The sequence below is a fragment of the Astyanax mexicanus genome, chromosome 10 (assembly GCF_023375975.1).
Source record: "Astyanax mexicanus isolate ESR-SI-001 chromosome 10, AstMex3_surface, whole genome shotgun sequence".
NCBI classification, from domain to species: Eukaryota; Metazoa; Chordata; class Actinopteri; order Characiformes; family Acestrorhamphidae; genus Astyanax; species Astyanax mexicanus.
Window position 1 is genome coordinate 6215276 of NC_064417.1, and position 21393 is coordinate 6236668.

At 37.8% G+C, this 21393-nt stretch overlaps 1 protein-coding gene and 1 long non-coding RNA gene across 2 annotated transcripts in view; one reads left to right on the forward strand and one right to left on the reverse strand.

The window, feature by feature from the left end:
- The window catches only part of mpped2 (metallophosphoesterase domain containing 2b), a 40827-nt gene extending 37269 nt beyond the window's left edge, over window positions 1–3558 (reverse strand). Inside the window, exon 1 of the mRNA XM_022683834.2 lies at window positions 3234–3558. The gene's annotated coding sequence lies outside the window, so the exon portion shown is untranslated. The remainder of the gene's footprint in view (window positions 1–3233) is intronic.
- Window positions 1731–9718, forward strand: LOC111195750 (uncharacterized). The gene is made up of 3 exons (XR_002651785.2): window positions 1731–1891; window positions 6440–6543; window positions 7715–9718. It is a non-coding gene; the product is annotated as an uncharacterized LOC111195750 (long non-coding RNA).
- The last annotated feature ends 11675 nt before the right edge of the window (window positions 9719–21393 follow it).

Here is a 21393-nt window from a genome sequence, read left to right on the forward strand (position 1 = left end):
ACATAAAACGTTAGACTAACTTACCAGAAAAATAGCAAAAAAAAAAAATGTATGCAAGTAGGAAACCAGCATTCAGACCTGATTTTATTACAGTTATTAAGGTCAGTAATAGTCCCATTAACAATTAACTTAGAGGTGAGCAACATAACAATATTATATTAAGTTATCAAGATATATCAAGATGCTTTTTGTAAATATGTTTTTATGTGGATGCATCCTGTTACACAATGTGCTTTTTCTTGTGGAATAGCTAATGTTATTATGTGAAACGGCAACAGACAGGCTAACTAATGCCCAAGACACTGTTTTTTGATGGCTCTGAGACAAGGCGCTAGCCCAAAAATATATCAAACTGAGGTGCATAATATACCAATAGTACCCCAAAGAAATATACATTATGTCTTTTACCACTAGGTTTACCACTACCATAAATATTTACTACTCTAAAATTTGATTTATCAACATGTATTAGTCAACAGTTCACTGGCAGGTTTGACCAGTAAATATAAAATATTTACTTTACATGTCTTATAAGTGTAAAGAATTTAGTACATTTGTGTAAAATGATATTTTCTCAATGACAACAGAATTATGCAGACATTTGACCCAAAGCCCCCAGTATGGCAACAACAGAAATCAGAATCATTCTTATTAAACAGTACCTACTTTTTTTTAGCTTAAGTCATCAATCGTAGTGCGAAAATAATTGCTTTGTATAATATGTAAAACATCCACCATGACCTTACTGATTGATACTGACTAGACATCCAGAGCAGACATGAGCACAAACAACAGTATTACTACAAGTCAAGAATGAGCCATTTAAATATGCTTTTATATTGCTTATGTTATGTTTTGCATGACAGCTGAAGAAAAGTCAGATATTGTTTGGTGAGAGCTCTAAAACCTCTAAAACCAAACAAAATGCTTCAGAAATGCTTCAAAATGTTCCCAAGCTGCTTTGAACACTCTTAAAATAAGTTGTGATGTAAAGTTTTTCAGCACTGAGGTACATAAAATACCAATACTACCCTAAGAAAACACACAGTATGTCTTTTTAAGGTTTACCACTACCATGAATATACACTACTCTAAAATTTCATTAGTCAACATGTATTTAGTCAACTGTTCACTGGTATGTGACCATTAAGTATATAATATTTTAAGTACAATTTGAATTACAATGAGGGGAACCAAACAAAATGCTTTAGAAATGCTTCAAAATACTCCCAAGCTGCTTTGAACACTTTTTAAATAAATTGAAATGTAAAATCAGATTCATTTGATGAAACATGTTTAAACGTTATTACATGAAACGGCTACAGATACGCTGCCTAATGCCCGAGACACTGTTTGTCGATGTTTCTGAGACAAAGCACTAGCCCAAAAAATAACACTGAGATACATAAAATGAAACATATAGTATGTCTTTTTCACATTTACACTACCATGAATAAACAATATTCCAAAATTTGTCAAGTCAACGTGTATTAGTCAACAGTTCACTGGTGGGTTTGACCAGTAAATATAAAATATTTTACAAATAGAATTACAATGAGGGAAACCAAACAACATGCTTCAGAAATGCTTTAAAATGCTCCCAAGCCGCTTTAAACACTTTTTAAATTACAGTTTATCCACCATTTCCACTGCTTGAGCGTTTTTTTTAAGGGAGGACAGGTCATCGTTCATAAATCTTCTGAGGGAGCCATTTGCTGCAGGTCGTGCTAACCTTTCGACACAAACTTGAACTCTGCCCTCAAGAGGGACCACTTGGAGGGAATAAAGCAGGATAAAGAGACACCTCGGTCGAGAAATATGAAGACATTACAGTCGAAAAACCTTCGTAATTGTCTAAAGAGAGCAAAGAGCGGACATACTTATTTGTGCAGTAAGTTATTTAGCTAGCTTTATAGCGTTAGCTATGAAGAACCCTGCTCTGCTAAGGCTAATGAGGTAAAGTTACACGTAGGTCAACAAATATCACCAAAATAGCTAACTAGATTAGCAGGTTAATTAATCCTAGCACACAGCTGGACAAATACATAATTTTCTTGATTTTCCAGAAAGGCTACTTTCCTATTAAATGCAGTCTGTAGTTCTAAGCTTTAGCAAAACAAACATAGGTCAAATAAAGTAGAGCCAACTACATCCGATATCTCCCAATTAACGTTAGCCACATCGCAAGCTAGCTAGGTTAACGTTAGTTAAGCTAAGCTAGGTTAACTAGTATGTATATTTGTTAGGTAACCTATAACTTACCTCTTCCATCAATATACTCTACTCTAAAACTCCATTAATATACATGTATAGCTACAACGGTTCTCTGGTGGGTTTGGATAGTAAAGATAATATGCCTTGTATTTACAATTTTAAACAGTTTGTGTTGTAACAGTGTAAAGTATCGTGTAGATTTATGTAAAAGAGCAATTTCTCAATATTTCTTGTGCAGAAATCTGACCCAAAGCCACCAGTATGACAACAGATAACAACAGGCTTAACTAAACTATAGGTAGCTAGCATCCAAAATCTCTCAATTAACGTTAACCTAGCAACATCACAAGCTAGCTAGATTAGTTTACTAACCAATATATATGTTCAAATGTATTTTCTTTTTTTCTCTTCATAGGTCAGCTAGGTTAGGTTATGTTATGTCAAGGCAGGTCAACAAATAGTACCAAAATAACCACGTTAACTTACTAACTAACTAACTAGTTACCTAACTCGGCTAACGTTAGTTAATTAGGTTAACTAAGTAACGTTACTCAGCAAGCTAACGTTAAATAACCTAGGTTATCTGATTTTCGTGATCTTCTAGACACGCTATATTTTTAATAAATGCAGTTCATAGGTGGTCTAAGCTTTATCAAAACAATTCTGGCGTTAACTAACCTATGTACCTAGGTTATAGTCACATCGCAGGCTTAGGTTAGTTAGGTTAACTAATACGTTCAAAGGTCCTTTCTTTCTTTTTTCTCCTGCTCTTTCTCCTCTTAGCTAGGTTAGGTTATGTTATGGTTATGTCAAGGCAGACAAAATATATGGGCACAATGAATGAGAGAAAGAGAGCTAGAGAGACGCTAGCGAACGTGTAACCTAACAGCTAGATAAACTTAAAGGCTGTGAAATAACCCGAACCCAGCTCATTTAAACCCACTCAAAGCCCACCTTACCGCCGACCCCTTATTCTCCCCTTTTCGCCCCTGACACACGCAGAGCCACCTCGAACTCACCGCTGCTTTTGTGCCTCGCTTTCTTCTCCTCCTCCTCCTCCTCCTTCTTCTTCCCCACGCAGCGAGATGTTTTGGCTTTTCCCCCTTAAAAACGACCCCTTTCCCCTGATCCAGCTCCCGGGTCCGCTGGAGCGTGCAGGGCGGACGGTGGTGGTGGTGAGCGCGGTGTTTTCGGGGCTGGGGGGCGGCCGGAGAGGTGGAAAGGGCAGAAACCTTCGACCCCCGGGGGTCTTCTCTGTGCTCTGCTGTGGCGCTGAAATGCGACAGACAGACGAGGAAGGAGGGAGACGGAGCCCAGCAGAGACTCGATGTCGTAGGAGAGGAGGAGGAGGAGGGAAAAAAAGAGGAAGACGAGGAGGAGGAGGGGTCAGAGAGCATGGCAGCAGTGGCCTGCCTGCCTGCCTTACTGACTGACTGGCTGCCATCACGCCCCGGTGGAGGAACTTAGGACTGGAAAACTGCAGAAAAAACACGCAAAGGAATGAAGGCATGACTGAATGTAAAAGTAGACAGAACAAAACGATGTATTTATTATTGAGAGATTGCTAGCGTTGTGTTAAAGGTGCTGAATTTTGACCTGCAGTAGTGGATATGGAGCTTATAAAAGAGATATAGGGTAGCTACTAAACAGGGCAGGCATGGGTCTCTTTTAGAGTTTATGTACCTACCTAGTGTCCCTTTTTATTAATATGGTTCCACGTGTTTTTCTCTCCTTAACTCAGGCTATAAAACTACTAATAGCTTAATTGTATGTTTTATACTTTTAATCTGATATACGGTTTTCATTATATTTCACTTTTTTACACACCAACTGAGAAATCACAGCCCCTTTTATTTCCATTGTTCTCCAATACTGTCTGTGCATAATTTTATATGTAGGACTAACAATCTTTTGGGCAAAAGATAGAGAGACAAACGATGAATTGGAACATTGAGCTAAAAGCCTATTTACACCACTCTATTAGACAGTCATATCTGCATTCGACCATTTACCCAAGCTTTTGGACCAACAGTCTTTTGGGCAAAAGTTTTGCCACCCCACATTTTAGCCATAAGCTGAGACAAACCTCAAAGTTTTGGACTACAACATTTAGTCGAAAGCTTATTAATATTGTTTTATTAGCAAGTCGTATTTGCATTCTACCATTTAGCCAAATTTACGTTACGTTTTACGTTGGCCCGCCTTTAGCTTTGATTGCGGCACGCTTTTATCGTGGCATTCAGTACAGTATTGCATTCATTTTTCACCAAGATCTTGCATTGATGATGGTAGAGTCGGACCACTGTGTAAAGCCTTCTCCAGCACATCCCAAAGATTCTCAAACCTGAAAGAACCAGGATTTAGCCAATCAAATTTGGACTTCACCATTTAGCGTATTTATTTTAAGTGTTCTGTATGTAGATTTTAAAAACATTAAACTCAAGAGATGTCTGGAACCAGATCAGTTTTGACTATCACATTAAGCCACGCTGATTTTTATTAACTTAATGTCTGCGTATAAATCAAACTAGAATCTTTTGTGCTACTAAAAATGTAGTACAAAAAAATAGAAAGCATTTCCACAGAAGTTATGCTGGTATGATTGGTTTAAAGACAGCAGTGCTGCTAGAGTTTTTAAACACCTTAGCATCACATCATCCATTTAACTGTTTTTATCCTTGGAGTTGCACACAGTCATTTTAAACACTAAACATATGAAAATCTGTGAACCATTGAAGCCCACAAGGGTTCCATATATTTCTTTATATACATCAGAATTATATTAACATTTTTTAAAACTGGTAAAATGATTTTGAGGGAAAATAATAGGACAGTTCCTTCAATGCAAAAGGCACGCATACACACACACACAAACACACACACACAATTGACTCAGGCACTCATTTGCTTCCGCAGGGACTTGGTTGTCATTATTGATGTGAGGTGTGTGTGTGTGTGTGTGAGAGAGAGAGAGAGAGAGAGAGAGAGAGAGGAGATGGAGAGAGGTATTCTTTGAGGAACAGAGGGTGATGGAGGCAGGGAAGGCACACTGACAGAAGGTTTCACTTCCATGGCAACCAGGCGGCAGTGCGTTTCATGCCTTCTGTCTGAAAGCTTTGTAGAGAGTGTGGCACCATCGGCTATGCGTTCTCCCCCTGCTGCTGAGAGACACAGAGAGCATCACTTACACACTGCTGCTGTTTTCCTCTCCCAGAGCATCGCGGCTAAAGCGAAGCGTTAGGACTGTGGCCATTCTTCTTCTTTTGTAGGTCATCCAACTATAAGATCGAAGCCCACAATCACAGAGACCCTCAAAGAAAGGCTTTTCCCCTGTTTACACTGATCTGAATCACAAAGCAGATCCTAGATGAGCACGCTTACTTGGAGACTCTTCACAGAATGGAGATACGTTTAAGAATTTACAGCATGATACAATATTTAAGCGTGGAAATGCTGTTTTATTAAACACTTTATTCCCCACAGTGTCTCTTTTAGCAGTAAATGTCAGGACTCATGAGCTAGAAGCTTCACGCTTCTGAAAAATCCTCCCTTTATGTATTTATTTTAAAAAGCCAACAGGCACTTCATTTGAGAGACAGTCATGTTTCTGTATCGTCATGTCCTTATAAGACCTTTAAAATCACTTGAGGGCAAAGAAGGGAGCGCTGGGACTGTGAGAAGCCATAGAAGGACCTCTTTTAGTTTCATAAAAAACTTGTTACATTCATAGATGTTGTAATGTTGCAAGTGACTGTATAATATTGGTAAAGAAGCTTTTTTGTGAGTTTTTTGTACATATACTTTGACTTAAATGTGGTTGCAGACATTATGAACCCAAAATATATCATGTTTTGTGTGGTCAACAATATTTAATTTAAATTGAAAAATTTAATATACATCCGTTCCTGCATTTCAGACTGTCAGTAAACCATTTACTGTGATTACATGTCATTTCTTCAACAATGCTTTACAGGCCAGCCCAGTATCTGTAACCTCTTCTTTCACAAACATGTCTTTATAATATGTGCAGCATGTGGGCTTGCATTGCCTTGTTAAAAAATGCACAGATAGACCAGGAAATTACTGTCTTAAAGATAGCATAAGCTGCTCTAAGTTATCAATGTACCATCACACAAGTGTACTGACATAATATACCATGACGGACACTTGCTTTAGGACATGTTGCTGATAACAGTCTGAATGGTTCTTTTTGTCTTTGGTCTAGTTCATATGGTGTTCTGGAATACTGATATGTCTGACCACAGTACATATTGCCATTGTGTGATGATCCATCCAGTTGCCTCAGAGCCAAGAGAAGATGACACAAAGGTGTGACAAAGTAATCTCTAGCCTATGTGGTTCTGTTAGATATTGCTAAATGATGTTTCTTAATTCAACGCCGTCTAAGGAATTGGAGATCACAGGTGTTTAGCTTAGACTTGTGCCCTTGCCCTTTACATGCTAAAACTCCTCCCATTATGGCACCTTTACAGAGATACAGTACTAGTCAAAAGTTTGAAAACACCTTCTCATTCAATGTTTTAATTATTTTATTGTGTTTACATTAGAATTAATATAGAAGTCATTCATATTATGAAGGATCACATAAGGAATCATGTAGTAACTTAAAAGTGTTAAACCAAAATACTTTGTGATGCATTTAAGTGCTCTTATCTGAGGTGCTGTTTACTTGCAGTTTCTGAAGCTGGTAACTCTGATGAACGTATCCTGTGCAACAGAGATAACTCTTTGTTTTCCTTTCCTGGAGCATCCTGATGAGAGCCAATTTCATCATGAGTTTTTGATGGACTTTACGACTGTTCTTAAAGGTTTTTGTTTTGGTTTGAGTGACCTTCATTTCTTAAAATATTTTTTTCTTTACTTAGTTTAGTAGTTCTTGCCATAATATTGATTAAAACATTACTCAAATAGGGCTATTCACTGTATACCAACTCTACCTCTTCACAACTTTACAACTGATGCTCTCAAACACATTAAGAGGCAAGAAATTCAAGTAACTCTTGACAAGTTCAGCACAGCTGTTAACTGAAAGCCATTCCAGGTGACTCTGGGTACCTGATAAAGCTAACTGAGAAAATCCAGCCAAGATGTTCAAAGCTAATATCTAGGGAAGAATGTAAAATATAAAAAATATTCTGCTTGGTTCAACACTTCTTTGTTTACTAAATAATTCCATGTTTTTTCTTCATAGTTTGGATGACTTTATTATTGATCTACAATGCAAAAAATATCAAATCTGGTACTTTATGTGAGCTTGAATAACCTTCATATTGGTAATGCTATTTACATTTAAGTAAGTCAAACTCACACATCTTTATGACAACAATGGTTCTTCTATAGCATCGCTCAAGGAAGCCATTGTAGCACTTTTATTTTTATGGGTGAGGGAATGATACTCAATTAAAATGATTCAAAGTGTCAGAACAAGATGACTCACATAATAAATGAAACCCCTGAAAGTTTTTCTTTTTTTGTACAGTACAATCAACTCCATTGAACAGATGGCCAAGGATTGACCTTCGAAGTAATGATTAAGAGAACAGATCCATAATCCAAAGGGGATGAATCAATACACCCTAATTCCACAGAATGCACTGTGGCCAGACTCTATAGTGGAGGACACCCGGCTCTGGCTGACCCCTGCAGGGGCGCAACAATTGTAGAACCCTTCCAGCAACTGCATAGCAGAAGGTGACTGACTGATTGCAGATGTAGGGTCAAAGAAGCGTGACATATATTTTTTATTTATTTAGCTTAGTACTGTTCTACAGTTCTGAAGATTAAGACCTAATGTCCTGTAGTCTCATTTCATTTTTTTTATCTCTACCTGATTTACCTACTCTACTTAAAGCCTATTTATCGGTGGTTAGATTTTGACACATTAGTTTCTTGATAGGTTAAGCGCGGGTCCACTATCCAGAAATTCTCAACCAAAAGTGGCTCTATGATCAAAAAGGGTTTCTAATAAAGAGGCCAGTGGCATGGTAGTGTGTGTGGCTCCACCAATCCCACCCCTGTGGTCAGAAACTTGACTACTGATAAAGGGCTGGAGAATGGCTAACATACATTAAAAAAGATAAGCTAAAGTCTCTAACCATATACCAATATGGTGGAGCATTTATCACTTAAAATATTTACTTTTCTCTTTGTCACAAGACTTTTGGTAATTCCAAGCAATGAAGTGATTCAAACATTATCCAACATCCTAATTTACTAGCAAACAGCTCTTACGATGTGCAAAAGTAGGCCATTCCAGAATTTGTACCCTCTTACTGAAACATGCACAGACCTTCCTGGAAAAGACACCATCTTGGAGGCTGTAGTATTATGTTATACTTTTAATAGTTACAGAGTTATCTGTGTTTTATTGTCTTTTCCTAGTTATTTTAAAGATAAACGTGAGTGTGCAAATGTGTAAATGCTGCAGTAGAGAGTTTCCAAAGCTCATTTTTTTCAATTGCTACTACCAGCTTTAAACTTTTAGCCAATTATTTTTTTCGAAGAGTTTTTTGTTTTCTTCTTAATTTTGTACCATTTTTTAGTTATTGGCTGGACCTGGGGCAAAAATATAGGAAAGTAACTAGGGGGAGGGGGGTTCTAATACTTTTGACCTGTAATATATACCATAACCTGAAATCAAGCTACTGCTGTAGTTGTGTACCTTTTGAGTTAAACCATTACCTCAGTCCTGTTTTATCTAATTAGATATATCTTATATTAGCCTTATAGTTCAGTAAGTAGATTTTGGGGGCTGATAAAAATGGCAAAAAGACACTGCAGCAATAATTTACTCTGACCTGAATGCTTCATCTCCCCGAAGCAAAATATAAACCAGGCTGCTACAGATGCTGTATCATCACAGACTGAAATATAAATAAGTAATTCCTACCACTTCAAGGTTGATCTGAGGCCTATTTGCAAATATACTCTCAAACAATGTGTGTGTGAAGCTCTATCACATGATTAGGCCAATGCGTTTTTGTAATGGTTGCTGATTGGATAATGATCAGGAGTGCTTTCTGGTATAGATCATCCAGTGCCAACATGACACAACATGCTATAAATGATCTAACGCTGTTTACTTCCTGACCTCTGTAACTTGGACATTCAGTTTGACCCCTTCGGAAGAGGAGGTGCTGGCGACCTTTGACCTGTTCAATAATTACAGGAGGACATCAGGGGAAACTGTAATGATGTCATCTGCAATTGCTCAAATGGACCCTGGGGGGAGAGAATTTAGGCATGGCTTTAAATGCTGCTGCTAATCATCATAAACGAAAGGAATCAATAAACAAAGAAAAATTGTGTAGTAAACTCTTTACATACCTGAAAAAAAAGGTTTATTCTGCACTTGTGGCTGTTTATGATACCGGAAGTGTATACTCAAATTAAATACTGAGAGTAGGACATATTAAAAATATACTATTAAAGGCGTCTACATTATTGATGTCTAAATGAAATGAAATTGCAGTGAAATAATAAAACCTGCCTGTTACAAATACCTTTGACCTTTTAAATGACCCATTCTCATGTTTACGGCAAATACATGCAGATATGTTCATAATTCTCTGTGTCACCCCTGTATCCTTTATTATTGCAATTACAGTTTTCATCTCCTTTTTCTGCTTTTTCCTATTAGTCACAGATATGCTAGACCTTCATGGTCAATAAGGGGCTCTATTTACCCTCTATTAAGAGACTACTCCACAATGATGAGTTTCTCTGATTTTACAGAGAAATAAAGGTATATGTTTGAGTAAAATGAACAATGTTGTTTTATTCCAGACATTTTTCCCCAAATTTCAAATAAAAGATATTGTCATTTAAAGCATTTATTTGGAAAACACGAGAAATGATCAAAATAATGGAAAAGATGCAGATAATAATGCAAAACAAACAAGTTCATATTCATTTTGAAACGACAATACTAATATTTTAACTCAGGAAGAGTTCAGAAGTCAATATTTGGTGGAAAAACCCTGATTTTTATTCACAGCTTTGACTTTGATTTTGAGCTTTTGACTTTGTCTTTGCATGCTCACCACCAGTCTTTCACATTGCTTTTGGGTGAACTCCTGCTGCAAAAATTCAAGCAGTTCAGCCCGTGACCATTCATCCTTCTCTTGAGGTTCAGGTTTGTATTATTTGATTGTCAGTCAGAAACCATAGGATGACATCAGTTGACCTACAAAAAGAATGGAAAATTGCTGCTGGGGTGAAGTGCACAAAAAGAACAGTTGGAAACAGGCTTCTAGAGGCAGGGCTCAAGTCATGTAAAGCTAAAGAAAAGCCCTTCATCAATGAAAGACAGGCTGAAGTTTGCAAAAGTCTATAAGAATTGGACCATAGAGGACTGGCATAAGATCATCTCCACTGATAAGCACAACACCTTATCATCTAATCAGTTAGGCAGAGACCTAGAGAGGGGAACACAATGTCGTTCACCCACAGTGTAAAATTTGGTGGAGAATCGGTGATGATCTGGCTATGCGTTACCAAGACTGTGTGCAGGACATATGAATCAATTCTTGTTTCCTTCTGCTCTGGCAGTGTTCCCCAACTCTTTGGATTTTCCATCAGAACAATGCTTCATGCCACACAGCTCTGTCAATCAAGGTGTGGATAAAGGACCAAGATCAAGAAGATCAAGAACTTGTCATGACGAGCCCAATCTTATGCCTTGAATCCCATTGAAAACACCTGGAATGTAATTAAGAGGAAGATGTTTTTTTTTTTTTTTTTTTTTTTTTTTTTTTACAAACCATTAAACTAAGCTGAACTGCTTGAATTTGAATTTGTGGCAGCAGTGGCATAAAAAAGCAGTGTGTAAGACTTGTGGAGAACATTCCAAGAAAGATGAAATCTGTAATAAAAAAATCAGGGTTATTTCACCAATTATTGATTTATATACTCTTCCTGGGTATTAAACACATTAGTGTTGCTGATTCTAAATGAATATGACTTTGTTCACTTTGCATTTTTTATTATTGTGACCATTTCTTATTTCCGCAAATAAATGGACTAAATGACTAAATATTTTTTTTTGGAAGTTTGGTAGAATGTTGTGATTAGGTTATAGAATAAAAACAGTATTAATTTTACTTAAAAATATACCTATAAATACTAAAATCAGAGAAACTGATCAGTTTGAAGTGCTCTTTTATTTTTGCCAGAGCTATATAGCATCAATACATAACACAGACACTTCCATTTGATTTCAACGGTTCCTTTTTGGTGCAACATTATTTATTTATTTATTTTTGTTAATGAGTGTACACCATGGCAGTTTTCCTCACTTGAAGTAATATTTTCTTCTGGTAAACACCAATATTACAAGATTTAATGTGTTTAGAGTTGTTCAAAAAGCCTCTGAGGTTCCACCTGTTTAGGAGGCGCCTCGTGTTCGGGGCTGTAAGCATATGCAGGACTTTGCGAACACGACGGGACTCGTAATAGGCCGTGGCCTCTCCAACACCTTTCGCATGTCTGGGAAATTAGAAGCCTTGTGTGGAGTTTTACACTGAATCCTGTTCCTTTTCTTTGTGACATCTGATGAGTTTGATACAGCGGAGGAAAGTAAATCTCGCCCAGCAAATGAAGTATTGATCTGCAGCCCTCTGGCCTTGGCAGCACCTTGTCCTGAACACTGTGAATGAGTGACTTTTACTGAAGGCCACGGAAAAAAAAAGAGAAAGACAGAAGGTGAAAGAAAGAGATAGATAGAGAGAAAGAACTGATAGATGGCCGAAGGATGTGCCTTGTGTCTCTGTAAAGATTTCTAGGCCTCTAGCTGCTCTCCTGTCTTGCCAGTCATCTCCTGACCTCTGTCTCTCTCAATCCAGACTCAATTATTTTTACTGTCATTAATCATTGATGTTGTCAGAGAGGGTTTATCAAAGGAGCGAGGTTAGATGTGCTACACAAGTCGCACTGCAGGAAAAGGTAGGCAGTGATGGAGTGCAGGAGAAGGTGTAAAAACCAAGGCCTTATTCAATTCGGAAAAATAACACAGTGCTTCCTAAATAGTTATCAAAAAAAAGGTGCACACAGATTTACTTGCATGAGATTACATGTTTGCACTATACGTATTCTTTGTTGCACACATAATATATAGTATGTATGCATGTATTTATGGTTCTTATGCATGCCAGCTAAACATGTGCTGCATTTCTATACAAAAATCCACAGATTCTTTGCCGTCGGCTGCCGGAGCCCTGTGAGAGCACAGTGGGTCTTGCTCTCTCTGGGTGGGGAAATGGCACTCTCTCCCCACATCACTCCAAAGGGTGATGTCACTCAGCACAAGGCTGCGTCTGTGAGCTGATGTATCGTCACTGAGTTGCTGCGCTTTGATGCTAATCGGCAATGCTGCATCAGCAGCAGTTCGAAAAAAAGAGGCGATGACTGACTTCACATGTATCGGCGTTGGGGAATCACTAGTGATAGGGGAAGTCCTAATGAGTGGGTTGGGTAATTTACTTTATATATTGGGGAGAAAATGGGATAAAAGTAAAAAAAAAAAATATATATATACATATATATATATTATATACACAGGTTCTACAAATCGACATCACTCAATATAGTGTACAATTTATCTCTCCTGTAAAGTTGCTCTTTTGGAGATACAGGTTTTTCATTAGACAGTGATGATTTGTTTTAGATAAAAAAAACAAGATACATTGCCCAGAACAATGGAAATAACCATTCAAAATGACCTCAAACAACAGTTTGGATCAAGCTGGTTAAGCTGTTGACCAGCTTAAATTTTGGCCGGCAAAAGGTATGTTTTTAGTTGGTCTGCAATTTTGAGCAACCTTACATAGTTGTCTGACCAATCTTGACCATGCTAATTAACCAGCAATAACAAGCTGGATATTCAGAAAGACCATTCATCACCAAGCTGGTCAACCATCAACACCATATATATTGGAGTATATATGCGTATATGGAGTGCACTGTTGGTAGCATGATGTCTAATACATTTTTAATATTAATTTTGTTGCAAAATATATAATCCAAAGTATATTATCCAATTTATTCCAAAAAATATCTGATGTATTGTGATATTATTTTAGGGCCATATCATATGCCCCTATTTTGCCGGTTAATCGTAAGGGTCTTAAATTAGGACCAAGACCCTGGAAAATAGAGTTAAGTAAAGGTGTCCGGTTTAATCCAAACAGGGTCATTGTGAATGCAAGTTCCATCTTCATGGTCAGTCATGAAGACTGAAGCTAAATCCTGCAAGGTCAAATGTTCTCCTGCTTGGATGGAATGAAAATAGTAAACATGTTCTGCAGATACTAAGATGGGTCGATCCTAAAGTACTGGCTGTGAGCAGGGCCTTCTTTTTTTCGCTCCAGATTGGAATCAGATCCAATAATCTGCATCAATATGACAAGTCCACTTCTAGAGCTCTCCCCTGACATGGCGCCCCCTTAAATGTCATCAATCTGAGACACCTTCCTGGAGAATTTATGAGTCTCCTATAGCCTGCATGTAAATACCGCCTTGTGCGCGGGGCATTTAGTGGACTGCGAGTGCTCTCATGCATTTTAATAGCTAATTTCTGGTACATATTTGGGGAAAGCAGCTCGCGGAGAGCGGCGGTGATATGCATCTTCCTGCGGTGCGCGCGACGGATTTGCTGCTGTAAATTACGGCCGGACGATGACAGCTGTTGGAGCCATTAGGCCTCTGCATTCTGCAGAGGGGCGAGTGAAGGTGGCCCTGGCCCGGTGCGGGGACGGCCCGTTTGAGGAATTATGATACTCAGTTTCACATCAGTGACAAATTCCCCTCCAGAGCCGTAAAAAACAATCACGGCCTTCGCGCTCGCCTCCTTGCCAGAGTCGTCCGTCAAAATGAGCTTATGAATATGGATGCGGCGAGATGGACCCTGCTGGCTTTTGCTTTACAATATCAGGACTCAATTTTGTTTACAGGCAGGCTTACATCTTCATTCTTAAAGGGGAATGCATTGATTTTTCATTGATAATTTCACGTGTTATTCATTTTAGAAACGATTACAGACTATTATTTATACAGTGCTCATGATTAAGCTGTACATTAACAAGGGGGTCTCTATCACGAACACCAGGACTAGGAGAGACACATGCTGATATGAGTTACCTAACCCAGTTTATTAACAAAGGGAACAGACATATAAGTGAAGTCTAGGACAGACAGGGTCAACAACAAGATGGCAGCATAAACAAACAACATACCAAGAGTAGTGGAGCAAGCAGAGTTGGCACACGGGTAGTCAAAAATACAAGCAAGGTCGGCAACAGAAAACAAGCAATAAACTGGGCAAGGCAAAAAGGGTAAACGGAAATACAGAAACAGGTCAAAACGAAAAGCCAATAAACAAAGGAAAAATGCATCGCAGAAGAGCTAGCGAACGTAGATTTAATATGCAGCAAAGTTTGGAGCAAATTGAGGGGCATTTATACTTATAGTCTAGGTGCAAACAATCAATAGCTAGGTGAACCGGAACGCCGTTGTGTCATGTGATCTGATGAGTCCTTGTAGTCTTGAGTGAGAGAATTCTAGGAAATGGAGTCTTTGTGTCCTTCAGAGTCCAGAGCAGGCAGACTGACAGCGCGTCAGGACTGACAGTCGCCAAAACTATCTAACACAAGTACGGCTGTTTTATTCACATGCCAAACCCACCAGTGCATCTACATATATGTCTTTTGACTTTGTTTCGCATCTCCAGTTTGCCAATGAATGCGTAGAAAATAATTTAAATGTATATTAAAAAGATTGGAAGGGATTTGAATATATATTAACCATGTTAACTGTGTTAACCATGTCTGGAAGCAACTCATATTGCAAGTCATATTGGATGGACCATCATACAGTGGAATCATATATTGTTTTCAGGCGAATCAGATATTTGAAAGACAAAAGGACCATCCAGCCAGTTATCAGCAAGGAATCCCAAAGCCAGAGTCATAATATGGGTTTGTGTCAGTACATTTCTTTAATGCAGCATTAGTGCAGAGAACTGCATTAAAAATATTAGAGCAACATTTGCTGCCTTTAAGACGACATCATTTCCAAAGACATCCATGCATTTCAAAAAGACAATGCAAAACCACATACTGCACACATTGCAAAGGCATAGCTGTTAAATGAAAAGGTAGGGGTACTGGACTGGTATCCATTAGATACATTAAGAAATATGATGAATGTTGAATTCACTGTTATAGTGGAGAAATGTGTACTGTATCTAGACATCAAGCTGTTTAATCAACTCAGGGAATAGGGAATATTTACCCTGATGCTATGAACTTCACAGCAATAGCGTATCTGAATCTGCCTATGAAGATGCTCGGATGAAAACTGTATCTGAGCAAAGCTGGTATGTAGGCTTTGGCTGTGAAAGACCCAGAAAATCCTGGTGTAGGAGCAGCACTGTAGGTATTTTGGTAGTTGGAGTTTCCGGTTATATATAAGCTAGCTGTGGCTTTGATGTGCGCTCTGAGAACAACACGCACCAGCATATCAGTTTAACACTCCTTTACAGCCCAGGCTTATACTGCACTCCCTCAAGATTATAATATAATATAAAACATATCAGGGATTTTTTTACAGCCATCAATACTCAATACATAAAGCCAGTGGAGCACAGCAGTTTAATGTCTCGTGCATATTATTGATTATATTCTGCCTGAGGGTAAACTCTGCCAATCCAGTAGCCAGTACTGAAGTCTGTCTGTGCTGCACTTCAGCATCTCAAATCAGAGACCGAAGGAGTAAGTAGTCGTTTTTAGCTTTGCTTTCTTATGCAACAATCTCTGGGCAATGATGCAAGTGTCAGTAAAATACACTGCTCAAAAAATTTGAGGGAACACAAAAATTGTAAGTCGATCAACGAAAAAATTAAAGTCTAAAACCTTTCTTATATTAAGGGCCCTATTTTAGTGATTCGTGGTGCAGCATTCAATTGCAGAATGTGCAGCAGGATTTAGGTGTGTCTTTGGTATTTTAAAAATATTTGGTACTTTACAAATATATATTCTAAAAATATGCCCTGTGCATCTCAAAACGCACAAAAGGCATGTATTAATTCTCCTAATTAATCATGGGTGTGTTTTAGGCGTAAGATAAAATAAACCAATCAGTGAGTTGCTTGTCATTCCCTTTAAGAGACAGGTGAGCTCTGAATTTGGCGCGTTCGTATCTTAACAGCGCAGCACTTTTGTGTGTCTCAGCAGAGGATACTGATCTGCGTGTTCACGCTGTGAAGATACACAAGCAGCTCATTTAAGGGAACGGCAATATTATTTTATTCTTTATTGTGTTTATTGTTCGGGTCGGGTTTGTGTGGAGTGCTGAGGGCGCACAGTGTGCACGGCGCACCTGCACGGCTAAGATGTGACTACGCAGCTGAGTGTTGACTGCTGTCTTGGTTTTAATCAGTCAGTGGGGCATCTGTGTTTCTCACCGCCAAGATAGAAACATGGCAGATATTTTCCTGAACACACCTCACTTCCAGACTGTTATGCCCATTGGCGTTAATATATTCCTAAACTCTGGTGATATTTTAACGGCACAGGGCATGAAGATAGACTGTTGTCGGGGTGTAAGATAGCAACAAGCATCACAATACTCCTTGTCAGGGTGTTTGATAGAGCCCTAACTGTGTAATTAGTTAAGAATAAAATGATATAACAGCAGTCAATGAAAAACAAAAGATCAACCAATTGAAAAGATGGACTCAAATTCCTACAGAAAAGAAAGTAAAGCATAGAAATCATGGGCTTACCCATACTGAGCAACTCATAATGTTGTTCAATAGTGTATAAATATTAGAAGTGGTAATCACAGGGCATTTCACACTATGATATTTTTATGATACATTGCTCACAATAACAATGATATCATGATACTGTGATTCAGCAATACTCGATATATCGCAACACAATACTCTTTAATACTTCACAGCATGCCTCCCCAGACCATCAAACTTCTGCGACTTCCGGGAGACTTGAGACTTCTGTAAAAGGCGTAAAAAAAAGACTGTTGGACGGCGATGTTTAAGTGCATATTGATTTAGGCCTGCAGTTAGCACTATGCTAATATGGGGAGTATAAGCCTCCATTATTGTTGGTGACATCAGTCTAGTGACAGCACATGAAAAAGGCCTTTTATTGGCTAAATAAAATGTACACATGGGGTCACATCTACTTAGGTTTTAAAGCAGTTCTACTTATATATTAGATTGGGTAAGATTAAGTTTTTATTTAATACAGTTTTGGAAGCAGAAACATAGTGGATGAAGAATGATGTGAGGATGAAGACTCAGGCCTCCCCTCTCCAGGGCTAACCTTCATTTCCATGCCGCCATCCGGCCCATCGTTCCATCAGGCCGTGGCGTCGGAGTGTGTGCTGCCAGGACGAACACTCCATCAAAGAGCGCATTAAACCGCCGCTCTGTATTCATGAGTGAGCAGGACTAAATCTGTATAGAGAGCCTATAGACTCCTCAGTATTCAAATCAGGGCTTTCTCCCAGCTCGCCTTTCTCCCAGCCCGCGCTGCTGGCCGAGGGAAGTGTGTGAAGCTTGTCTTAGTCTGTGTAAAACTGTCACACGGCAGCCAGAGGTGATGTTAGTGCACTCATCCATGCTCCGTGCTTCTGTGAACAGATTTGCAGAGCTCAGTACTCTGGCTGTGTGTGAGGAGCTCATGTGATAGGCGATTATCATAAGGGCTGGGATTCCAGTGATCCCTGACGCCGCTGTTTTACACAGTTACCGGTACACCACAACAGATACAGCTCTGTTTATATAAAAGGTATAAAAGGTGAGTTTTTTACCATGAAAATTTAATCCAGTTTACTGGAGCACTGTGTTATGTTTCAATACTAGGGTGACGAAACGTCCGTATTTCCCGGGACATGTCTGTATTTCACTTCCTGTCCCGGGCGTCCCGGGTTTTTTTCAAAAAATGAGGAAATGTCCTGGTTTTTAAATGACCTTCATTGGACCATTAAATTTACAGGCACTAGGGCACTGAGTGTGACATAATTTGCGTGTGACATGAGTTGGGTCAGTGAGAGCAGTAGACAGCGTGACTGTCAGTCAGTGCTGCCAACTTTTTTTCTTAAAAAAATGCTACGACGAGTTTTTGTGGTGTTATTGGAGACTTTTGGACACTCTGAGATGAACACACGCTCTTCAGTTACTGTTCTTTGCGCATATATGAAAATATGGACACCCTATTCAATACCTCATTTTTAATAGTTTCACCTACAGTCCATTAGCAAATAGTTAATTAGCTTTGACATTAGCAAGTTTAAGCTATAAATAGATATACTGATTATGTCAAAAATATTAGTCTGTAAGGAAATAGTCAGTTGTTGAAGTTGATGCAGGAAAAAAAGACAAATGCCAAAATTAAAAATATTTATTAAAAAATATTTAATATTTTGCGACTTTTTGACAAGAACTAAACTCTAGATCCAGATGTAAATACATAAAAATATAAAAGCTTAAGTGTAGATCTTTTGTCTCATATTAATTGTCAATTAAATGTCAAACCTAAATATTTTAGTCTATTAATGCTATAATCTGCAGGACAGTGTGTCAGGACCAGAGTCTTAAAATGCTTTTTTAGCTAGCTAAGCTAACTCCAGACTGCTTTGTTTGAATATCAAGCCCCAAATGTTTTTCTTCACCCTTAGAAGGGCACGAAGCAGATTTTAAAAAGTAGTTTTATTAACAAATAGGCTACATAATGTTCAATAAGGAAAATGTGCAGTGTATGACAGTCTATTGACCTGGCTAACCTGATCATCTCATGCTAAAACAGACTAGTATCTATAGTAAACAGGTGGAATTCGAGATCATATTGCCTTTCCTTAGCTAACAGCTATGTTTAATCAAGACTCAGACAGGGAAACTCTAGCTAATAGGTTTAACATTAGCTATTGAAGAGTAACTGTTTATTATACCTTGGGTGTATTGACAAATATAGACGGTCTTTCATGTGTGGGTTCTCCTGAATATTCAGTACTTTGTAATAAATACTTGGTTTGCTTTCAACTTCACTCCACCTGTCTGCGACTCTCTATCAAATGAACACGTAGGGGAGTTGTACCCCGGACGAGAGGTGGGTGTTGACCCACCTTTCATTTTCTTTTCTACAACACTATCCCTTGCAAAAATCATATAACCCAAAAAGGAAACAGGCTAAGTCTAGCTAACAGGCTTAATTCAGGTTAGCATTTGCTATCCCTAGCTAACATTATTAGCCTAGACTGAGATATGCTTACTATAGCTAGCAGGTTTAACCTACACTGAGACAGGCTGAGTTTAGGTAACAAGTTCAATTCAGGATAATGTTGAATATCTCTGTCCATCCATCTAATACACTGTTTTATCAGTTGAATTTATTACAATTCTATGATTTAGATTACTTTAATATTTTATAGTTAATGTATAAGTCTCATTAAAAAAAAATTACCTTCAAACATCCAATTAAAGTTTGTTAGGAGAAAGAGTTCGTTGTCAAGCCTCATTTTTGAACTAGTTTGGAGGAGTGGTGTACTTTAATTCAAAGAATAAATTTATGGATTCATTTGGAGAGGGATGTTAAAATGCTAGATCAATGTGTGTTTAAAAGCTGGTTTGTTTAAAAAAAAAATAGTATAATGTGTAACTATACAAACTGTTGTTCGAACAGAATTTTATGTTTTCGTTTAGTTTTGTTTTTTATTTAGTATTTTTTTTTGGGGGGGGGGGTAAATTACTATTATTTGAAATTATATTTAGGATGAAAATGGCAGATATTATAAGATTTTTTGTTCTTTCTGCTGCCTGTGATGTGTATTTGTTTTCTTCTGTATATAGAATTTATTTTGTTTATAATGAAATTAATACATTTTCTAAAAAAATAAAAAATAAAAAAAAATAAAAAATTCCAATGGTGACCCTTTAGGTACAAGTAAAGATACTAGGGTTTAAAATACTTCTGTAGAAGTTGACGCATCAACTCAAGCTTTTTCCTCTTTAAAAACTGGTTTCAAAACTACTTAAAGTATATCTACTTTATACATAAAGTAAAAGTAATGTAAAATGGGAAAAAATGCCATTAAGAACAAAAGCTTAGTCCTATATTGCACTATTGCACTTGATAAAAAAAAAATGTTAAAAACATTTACCTGCTTCATATTAGACTATTAACACCCACCAAACAAGACAATCCAAATAAGCAAAGTCTATTCTAAAACATGTGCGAATCTGAAAGTAAAATCATAAATATATATATATATGCCCATAATCTATAGGTTTCCAAAAATGACCAACCAAAGCCCCAGGTAAATATCACCATTCTGTTCTCCACCAAAGTGATAATCCTGCAATTAAACCTTCAAGCTGAAAGAAGCTCTTCCTGATTCCACCAGCAGCTCCCAGAACGTCTGCCGCAGGGTTTTATTCAGAATTAAAATTTACTCAGATCCCACTGTAATTAATGCCCTTTATAACGGGCAATCAGCTTTAAGCACTGTTAGGGGGCAGAGCGGGTAAAATCTCATATGTTCACATATCAATCATCTGTTTTTTTTTAACTAGCAAAGAAAGATGCGTTTTTTGATTTGATGCTTTAATTTAAAACTAAACAACAACCAAAGTCACTTCGGCGGAAACCCACAGAGGTGAAAGTGGTTTACAGTACAAGTAAAAATGTGTGTGGACACACCTCTTCTCAAATAATTTGTTTTTTTTTTCTTTTTAGGATTTTTTTTTTACATTGTACATTTAATATTGAAGACTATATAAAAGCTATACAGGAAAATATTTGTAAACAAAAAGTAAGTGTTAAACAAACCAGAATATGTTTTATACTTTAGATTTGTCTAAGTAGCACATTTATCTTTGAGGACAGATCTGCACACTCTTGGTATTTTAATCTTAGGGTCTTGTCAGCATCTTGAAGGTAGGAGTTCCTGGAGGTGCTGAACAGTAGTTGCTGATTTTCCTTCACGCTGTAAAGCTCCAGCTCATCCCAATTAAATCCCCTCAAATCAGCATCTCATTTCATCAGGTTTAGAGCAGGGGATTAATGTGGATTTTGTACTGTTGATACAAGAACCATTTTAATAAAATATTGTTATTTACTAAGCAGTTGGCCAATCAAAAAC